General features: G+C 32.4%; 1 long non-coding RNA gene across 3 annotated transcripts in view; it reads left to right on the forward strand.

Moving 5' to 3' along the window:
* The first annotated feature begins 826 nt into the window (after positions 1–826).
* Positions 827–9,630, forward strand: part of LOC140957656 (uncharacterized) — a 10,773-nt gene continuing 1,969 nt past the window's right edge. The window contains exons 1-3 of one of the 3 annotated variants that reach the window (XR_012171664.1): positions 827–934; positions 2,280–2,309; positions 2,391–3,021. This is a non-coding gene — a long non-coding RNA (uncharacterized lncRNA). Of the gene's footprint in view, positions 935–1,019; positions 1,036–1,130; positions 3,396–9,630 lie in introns of those variants that run through there. The other 2 variants (XR_012171662.1, XR_012171663.1) reach the window with 2 other exon arrangements.

Consider the following 9,630-nt stretch of genomic DNA (forward strand, 5'->3'; position numbering starts at 1 on the left):
TGATTTTTATAAAGTAATGAGAATGTTAAACGTTGAAGGAAGTGAAGTTATTGTGACTAATTCGATAATGTTGGAGATATCGTGAGGGTTATAGTCCCAGTGGGAGCCCAACGATCGTGTTTACATCATTACGAATATGTGGTAACGGTTATGTGGTAAAGGTTTTGTGGTGACGGTAAGAATGAGAATATCGTGAGGGGAAAAGGCCCCCGAGGGAACCCATTTGTGGGAAAAGTTCTCAGAGGGAACCCCGACGATCGTATTTCTATCCGATGAGGATAGGCCAAGGCCCAGTTGACCGGTGAGAGTGTCGCTGGAGTCCCTGCCGCCCAGTACTGTGGTTACATGTAGATGGATCCATCGACTTTTGAGGTTTATATCATGATAAAGAAAGTCACAATTAACGATCTGAATTCAACAAAAGAAAAGGAAAATGTTTATGATCATGATAGAAGGTTTTATGATATGTTATGAGGAAAAAGAAAAAGGCTAAGGTTTAAGTTATGCATCATGAAAACGTTTACGAAAATGTTCATGTTTAAAAGATTATGCATCTTCCTGAAAAAGATATTTTAAGTACAAGTATTTTTCACTGTTACATGTGGTTTTATACGTATTATCTATACAATATTATTAAGGCTCAGCACATTATAAAAACTGTCAAGAATGACACCAATTTATTTATTTCCTTTTTTGCCCCTCAATATCTTTGTACAGCCAACTCAAATATGATCCGATCTCTTTCAGCCCATTACCCCTAATCCGGCCCACTTCATTTCTACACATGTTGGATTTTAGATTGGTTTCAAACAGATTATATTAGCAACCAAAACCTACGGCTTTTGCCCGCTCCCAACTCCTTTATCGTGATAACATACGGCTCAATCGGACTCACAGTCCACCAAATTGCTAGTCCGGAAGGCAAACAATCCAGGTAATAATCGGCTATACCTGTTTGATTTTGTTTGTGATGGCTTCTATGTGCGTGATTTTTTATTTCTTTGTTGTCCTCGGAGCAGTTACCGAAATTCACTGGTTGGTTTTCTTTAACTCAGTATAATTGTTATTTTGCAGTGAATTTAGTTTTGGGTTTTCTTCAATTCAATATTACTGTTCTTTTTCTCTTTCAGCAACTAGCTTTACAGCCTATTTTCGCTGAGGGCCTTGATTAATATCTTCATCAGATTGTTGCTTATTCCCGAATCTAATGCAAGAAAATTTAACGTCGGTAAATTCTTTAGACGCTCTTGAGCGACGACTACTCAATTCGGCATTACCAAAACCTACTGATTTTGCATATTCTTTATAGTATTCATAAGCCCTCTCGTGAGTATCAATTTCCATGTTATCCAGAGGATCTAAATTTTAATTTTCCAACACAATACCTCAACTAGATTCCATTTTGAACAGAATTAAAACAAACTACAGAAAAACCAATAACCAGCAGGGACACCCGTAGGACCAAAAAATTTAGCTCTGAAAAATAAATCTGAATCTTAAGCAATATTTTTTATTCACCCATCTCTTTTGCAACTTCATTAGGATGTTTTGAAGACAACCTCTTCAATGCTAATGAAATCAGTTAAAACCAGTACAACTCTCTATAAAACCTTTGAGTATTTTACATTTTCTAATATAGACAGACCAGTAGCTTAGCATATAATCCGTGTCATATTTTGTCCTTTTATTTTTATTTTTTTGGGTTTTAATATGACTTGAAAACTTTAAATGTGATTTAGGGGTTTTGCGAACATATTTCATAAAATTATTATTATTATTATAGCATGGTTTTATAAATTTAATTTAAGTAGAACAAGTTTCATAAAATTATTATTATTATAGCATGGTTTTATAAATTTAATTTAAATAGATGTTTTTGGTAATTTTGATGATATAATCTAGGAATTTAACTGATGTCTGTGCATGTAATTTCAGCTGATGAGTTTTTTGATACTAGCTTCGTCCTTGATGTAATGTGTTGGTCAAATAAAGGAACTATATTATGTTCTGATGTTCGTATGGCAACTCAATTATCAACATGGATAAAAGTATAGGAAGATAGTTACCTAGAAAATTTATTCTCTAAAACAAAAAATAACTTCCCACTCAATTAACATTTCCTTACTTTTTTTTAATTCTTTATGCTTCGTTATCCAATTGGTTTTATGTGCTTTATATTGACAAAAAGACGTTTTGTGCTACTGATATGCTTCAGTTGGGTAGATACAATTCTACAATATTTTATTGGCTAACAATGACCTCTTTCTTTTCTTCGCCAGATGTTCATGGATAATGCTTTTTTGAAACAGGTAAGCTCGAGGAAAGTATTAGAAAAAAAATAGTTAATTTATTCTGATTTTGACAGTTTATGATCTCTTGATAAATTTTAGATGTGGACATGTCATTATCGTACTGATTAGCGGTTATGGTGACACGTGATATCCTGCTTGAACATATACATTTGGAGGCTTAGCTTCACGGTGACATTCTTCCAGCCCAATTGTTGGTTGCTTCTTGGACATACCCAAATCAATTGGTTTAATAGTCATATATATAGTATGTGTTAGGTTCTAGAAGATAATTTGTGTTTAATTGTGCTATTAATTGTAGCAAAGGTGTTTTTCAGGTATTGGATATGTGTATTGATGTTGCAATTTTCTCATTGATTTAGATATACTCAAAATGATGTCCATATTATGCTCAAAGAAAATAAATTGATGTTCATGTATGCAACATATAATATTTATTGTATTATTATTAAATTTACATGATTTCACATAATATCATAATTAAAACAAGTATTTTAAAAATAAAAATATATTACATGTATGCAATGTATTATACATGCAACGCATGTGCATCGGTCGTTATTTATAATAATAACCAATCAAGGAGTATAGTTCATTGTTAGTATTTTATTTGGACATTGATTTGTATTTTATTCTTCATATTTTATCTTAATCTTTCAATACAGTTAGCTCGATCTGTTATGTCCTCGCGTTCAAGACCTTATCGATCAAGGTAATATCCTAATATTTTTACTATGTTTTCTACCTGTTAGTTAACCATGTACTCCAACGGCCACTCGATAAAATTTCTCAGTAAAAAACAAGTGTTAGTTGTTCGTGTCGGTCTAAATCTCAAGATGTGAATATGAATTACTGATGTTTGACAATCTAATACATATATTTGAGTTAATTAACATGTGTCCATATGGATATTTACCCAACTTTTTCTTTTGAAAACATGTCACAAAAGTGTTTGCTCACTGGTTTGGTTTGTGCATATATGGTTCTTCATCATTTTTCAGTGTTTTTAATTTTATTTTGTGTGCAAAGCTATGGATCATGAAGTTTAGCATATAATTCGTGTAATTTTTTGTCTTTTTTTTGGGTTTTTTTTTATTGATTAGCGGTTATAAATAATTCTAACTTACATTTTGGAATACGCTTATACAAGGAGTTAGTTTTTTACTCTTTATTTAGCATCACAAGAAAATGTACTTCTTGATTACAAGAAATCAAATATTATTCATGTTTTATTAGTTTCGTAAATGGTTTTAATACAAAAAATTTCAACAAACCAATAAATGTTTAAATTTCGTTTTTATTTTTTCAATTATTTAAAAAATCTGTTTAGAGAATATTATAAATATTTGTTCCTATCTTTTAGGATTCTTTCTCAATTAATTTAAATGTTAAATCAATAGTGCAATTTATATTTTAATTTTTTTGATTATAAAGTCTGAATTGCAATCTGGAAAACATTTTGTCTGATTTTTATTCTCTCTTCCTATTCTTATTTAGTTGCTATATCCATTTACCATTTTCCCCACCATTAAATCTTTGTAATCATCCACATTATTTTAAATTTTAAAAATTAACTGCAATTTTGATTTTATTGTCTCATATCATTCACCTCTTTTTACTCTCTCTCATATTTCTATATCTATTTCTTTTCATTTGTTGGTACATTAAATTTTATTCCAATAACTAAGAAAAACCTCAATCCATCTACGTTTATTGAATTGTTCTCTTACATTGCAATACCAGGTAAGAAAATCTCAAATTTTCACTTTTATTGGTTCATTCATGCATTCATCATTTTAAATTGCATTTATTTTTTGAATAAAACCTTTTCTTTATGCTAATTTTGGTCTTACAATTGCTTATTTTTATTCCAACCCTGACGAAAAAAATGCTACTTTGTGTTTTGATTCCATCAACTTACGTAATATCTTGAAATAGATAAATATTGCAAATGCGTATACATTTGAAAAAATTAGTACGTAACTGTTGTGAAAAAGTAAAAATTTACGGTTAAAAGTAAAAATCTCAATCTCTCAAAATTATCACACTACACACTTTATAATATTTTTCCCTCAACTTAATTGTGATTTTCTTCACAAATGAGAGATCTATTTATAGAAAATTTTTACAAATAATCAAAAAATAAATTACATCATTACCTTCATCATCACAAACAAATTTCAATATTCAACACCTAATTTTACCTAATTTTCAACATTCAAATATTCAACATTCAAATATTCAATACACACATTTTAAATATTATTTTTCAACACTCCCCCTTGTGATGATGATCATAATGATTGTATTCATTACGTGTTTTTATACTGCCTCGTTAAAAACCTTACTAGAAAAAACCCATTGGGATAAAAACCATAGTAAGGGAAAAAGAGTGCAGTCACGTAAACTCTCCCTCATGTTGACACGAACAATTCTTCACAAATTTCGTAGATTGTGCATCCCAATATTATATACGTGCTTTCTGAATATTGTCGTAGGAAGTGCCTTTGTGAAGAGATCTGATGAGTTTTCACTTGATTGAATGTGACGAACATCAATACATTTATTCTTCTCAAGCTCTTTGGTGAATGCAAAGAACTTAGGAGGAATATGTTTAGTTCTGTCGCTTTTTATGTATCCTTCTTTCATTTGAGCAACACATGTAGCATTATCTTCATATAGTATCACAGGCTTCTCGTCGAATGATAATCCGCATGAGATTTGGATATGTTGGGTCATTGATTTTAACCACACACATTCACGGCTTGCTTCATGTAATGCAATAATCTCGGCATGATTTGATGAAGTTGTTACGAGCGTTTGTTTCTGTGAACGCCAAGAAATTGCAGTGCCTCCACGAGTAAATACATATCCAGTTTGGGAACGTGTCTTGTGTGGATCAGATAAGTATCCAGCATCGGCATAACCAATTATACTTGGATTGGCATTTTTTGAATACAAAAGTCCCAAGTCTGTCGTTCCTCGTAGATAACGGAATATATGTTTAATTCCGGTCCAGTGTCTCTTTGCTGGATATGTGCTGCAAAAGATATATCAGGCCTTGTACAATTTGTAAGATACATAAGGGCACCGATAGCACTTAAATATGGTACTTCTGGACCAAGAATATCTTCATCATCTTCACATGGACGAAATGGATCCATTTCTATATTTAATGATCTAACAACCATTGGAGTACTTAAAGGATTTGATTTATCCATATTAAAACGTTTAAGGATCTTTTCTGTATAATTTTTCTGGTGAACAAATATTCCACATTCTTTTTGTTCAATTTGTAAACCTAGACAATACTTGGTTTTTCCAAGATCCTTCATTTCAAATTCTTCCTTCAAGTATGACACAACTTCATGAATTTCATTATTCGTTCCAATGATGTTTAAATCATCAACATATACAGCAATAATTACGCATCCGGATGTTGTTTTCTTAATGAAAACACAAGGGCATATTGAATTATTTACATATCCCTTTTTCATCAAGTGATCACTTAGCCTATTATACCACATTCTGCCGGATTGCTTCAACCCATATAATGATCTTAGTAATTTCACAGAATAACATTCTCTGGGTTTTGAACTTTGTGCTTCAGGCATCTTAAATCCTTCAGGGATTTTCATATATATATTACTATCAAGTGATCCATATAAGTAGGCTGTAACAACATCCATAAGACGCATTTCTAAATTTTCAGATACTGCCAAGCTAATCAAATACCGAAACGTAATTGCATCCATCACAGGAGAATACGTTTCTTCATAATCAATTCCAGGCCTTTGAGAAAAACCTTGTGCAACAAGTCGAGCTTTATATCTTACTATTTCATTTTTCTCATTTCGCTTTCGAATAAAAACCCATTTGTATCCAACAGGTTTTACACCTTCAGGTGTAAGGACTATAGGTCCAAAAACATTACGTTTATTTAGCGAATCCAATTCAACCTGGATGGCATCTTTCCATTTTATCCAATCCTGCCGATTTTTACATTCACCAAAAGATTTTGGTTCATGATCTTCATTATCATTTATGATGTCGATTGCCACATTATAAGAAAATATATCATCAATTTCTTCTATATCTTTTCGGTTCCATATTTTTCCAGTATTAATATAATTGATAGAGATTTCATGATTCTCGTCAGTTTGTGGTTCTGACAAAACATTTTCATCATCATGTGTTTCTTCAGGAACATCATTCTCTATTTTGTGATCATTATGTGTTTCTTCAGGAACATCATTCTCTATTTTGTGATCATTGTGTTTCTCTATGAATTTTCTTTTTCGAGGATTTTTATCCTTGGAACCAACTGGCCTTCCACGCTTCAGGCGTTTAATGACATCATGACTATCTTCAATTTGTTTCTTCGGAATTTCAATTCGAGCAGGGGCATTTGCAGCATGTATATATGATTTAGTTACCCCTTTTGTGTCTGCAAATGCATCTGGTATTTGATTTGCTATTCTTTGCAAGTGCACAATTTGCTGTACATCTTTTTCACATTGTTTTGTTCTTGGATCCAGATGTAACAATGATGATACATACCATGTAATTTCTTTTTCGGTATGTTTCTGTTCTCCCCCTAACATTGGGAAGATTTCCTCATTAAAATGACAATCAGCAAAACGTGCTGTGAACACGTCGCCTGTCTGTGGTTCAAGATATCGAATGATCGATGGACTATCATAACCAATATAAATTCCAATCTTTCTTTGAGGTCCCATTTTCTTTCGTTGAGGTGGTGCAATAGGCACATACACCATACATCCAAAAATTCTCAGATGAGAAATGTCTGGTTCTTTACCAAATGCAAGCTGCAATGGGGAGTATTTATGATATGCACTTGGTCTGATGCGAATTAATGAAGCAGCATGTAAAATTGCATGTCCCCATATAGAAATAGGGAGCTTTGTTTTCATAATCATTGGTCTAGCAATCATTTGCAGACGTTTAATCAATGATTCAGCCAATCCATTTTGAGTATGTACATGAGCAACAGGATGCTCAACAATGATTCCCATAGACATACAATAATCATTGAAAGTCTGGGAAGTAAATTCACCAGCATTATCAAGTCTAATTTTCTTGATTGTATAATCGGGAAATTGATTCCTCAATTTTATTATTTGAGCAAGTAATCTTGCAAATGCAACATTTCGAGTTGACAATAAACATACATGTGACCATCTGCTGGAGGCATCAATCAATACCATAAAGTATCTGAATGGTCCACATGGTGGATGGATTGGTCCACAAATATCACCCTGAATACGTTCAAGAAACATTGGTGATTCAGTTTGGATTTTGGCTGGTGATGGTCTTATAATAAGTTTTCCAAGAGAACATGCTTTACATTGAAACTTATTATTCTGAAAGATCTTCTGGTCTTTCAATGGATGACCATGTGTATTTTCTATAATTCTTCGCATCATTGTTGAACCAGGATGTCCTAATCGATCATGCCAATTGGTTAATATTGAAGAATTATCAATTACCATGTTTGATTCAATGGGACGTATATGTGTATAATGCAATCCAGTAGGGAGCATTGGTAGTTTTTCAATCACATATTTCTTTCCTGATTTATATGTGGTAAGACACATATATTTCTCATTCCCTTCATTCATTGTTTGAGTATCATACCCATGGGAATATATATCATTAAAACTCAACAAATTTCTTTTCGATTGTGGTGAATATAAAGCATCATTGATCAAAAATTTTGTACCATTAGGTAACAAAAATTGTGCTTTACCACATCCTTTAATCAAGTCTACAGGACCTGATATTGTATTCACCGTTGTTTTTGTTGGTTTTAGTTCCAAGAAATATCTTTTATCTCGGAGGATAGTGTGCGTTGTACCACTATCGGGTATGCAAACTTCAGCTTTGCTCATAGCATTTTCCATATTTGAACTTCAAAAAATATGCAATGAAAAAAAATTAATGACAATACATATGTAAATATAACACATATCATAATTGTACAATAAAACATTATCATATAAATACATGAAAAATAAATTATTGTACATTTATATTCTACCACTATATTGTTCATTTTCAGAGAAATCATTGAGAAAATCTGCAGCATCAATATTGTTCATTTCTATCCCACCAACATATTGATCATTTCCAGAGAAATCATTCATAAAATCAGCAGCATCAAAATGAGTTGAATCACTCAAACGGTCACTTCGCTCAGTGAAGTTGGTCTCTTTTTCTTTCCCCTTTATCGATTCTTTATAGAGCTTGCAAAGGTGCTCAGGGACTCGACAAATACGAGACCAATGTCCTGGAGTGTCGCATCTGAAACAAGAACTTTCAAATCTTTTCGAGTGATTTTCATTAACACTCATGTTCTCATGATGTCTTTTCTGTGGGTGGTTCGTGACGCCTTTTTGAGATGAGTTATAAAAATAACTATCTCTATTGTTTTCAAAACTACGGCCTCGACCACGTCCACGACCACGACCTCGACCAAAACCTTGTCTTTGAATTTGATTTTGGTTTCCAGGTTTAAATTCATTTTTACTTACAGCATTTACTTCTGGAAATGCTGATGATCCATTGGGTCGGGATTGATGATTTCTCATTAGGCGATGAGCTCAGAATATCTCGCAAATCCACGCACTCTATATTGTTGCTGTAAAGTTATATTTGATGCGTGAAACGTGGAAAATGTTTTTTCAAGCATTTCCGATTCTGTGACCTCGTGTCCACAAAATTTTAGATGCGAGATTATTCGATACATCGATGAATTGTAATCACTGACTTTCTTAAAATCTTGGAATCTTAACATATTCCATTCATCACATGCGGTCGGAAGTATAACTTCCCTTATATGTTCAAATCTTTCTTTCAATCCTTTCCACAGAACCATGAGATCTTTTTCGATGAGATATTCACATTTTAAACCTTTATCGAGATGTCGACGCAAAAATATTATAGCTTTTGCTTTTTCTTGTGATGAAGATATACCATTTTCTTTAATGGTCTCGCTTAGACCCAATGACTCAATATGGATTTCTACATTGAGAGTCCATGGCATATAATTTTTCCCCGTAATGTCGAGTGCAACAAATTCGAGCTTTGTCAAGTTTGACATGGTGGTACTAAAAAAAATTATGATGCATTTTATTAGTTAATGAATATTGCAATACAAAGTAATGGATAAACAACAAATACAACCATTCGTAAAAATAAAGAAAACACATGAGGAGGATATTCTCCGATAAGTACAAGATTCGTGAGTATTATAACCAAAATAATTAAAAATAACTTTGTGAAAGCCATCTTCTTTTTT

Source organism: Primulina huaijiensis, chromosome 14, assembly GCF_012295235.1.
Source record: "Primulina huaijiensis isolate GDHJ02 chromosome 14, ASM1229523v2, whole genome shotgun sequence".
NCBI classification, from domain to species: Eukaryota; Viridiplantae; Streptophyta; class Magnoliopsida; order Lamiales; family Gesneriaceae; genus Primulina; species Primulina huaijiensis.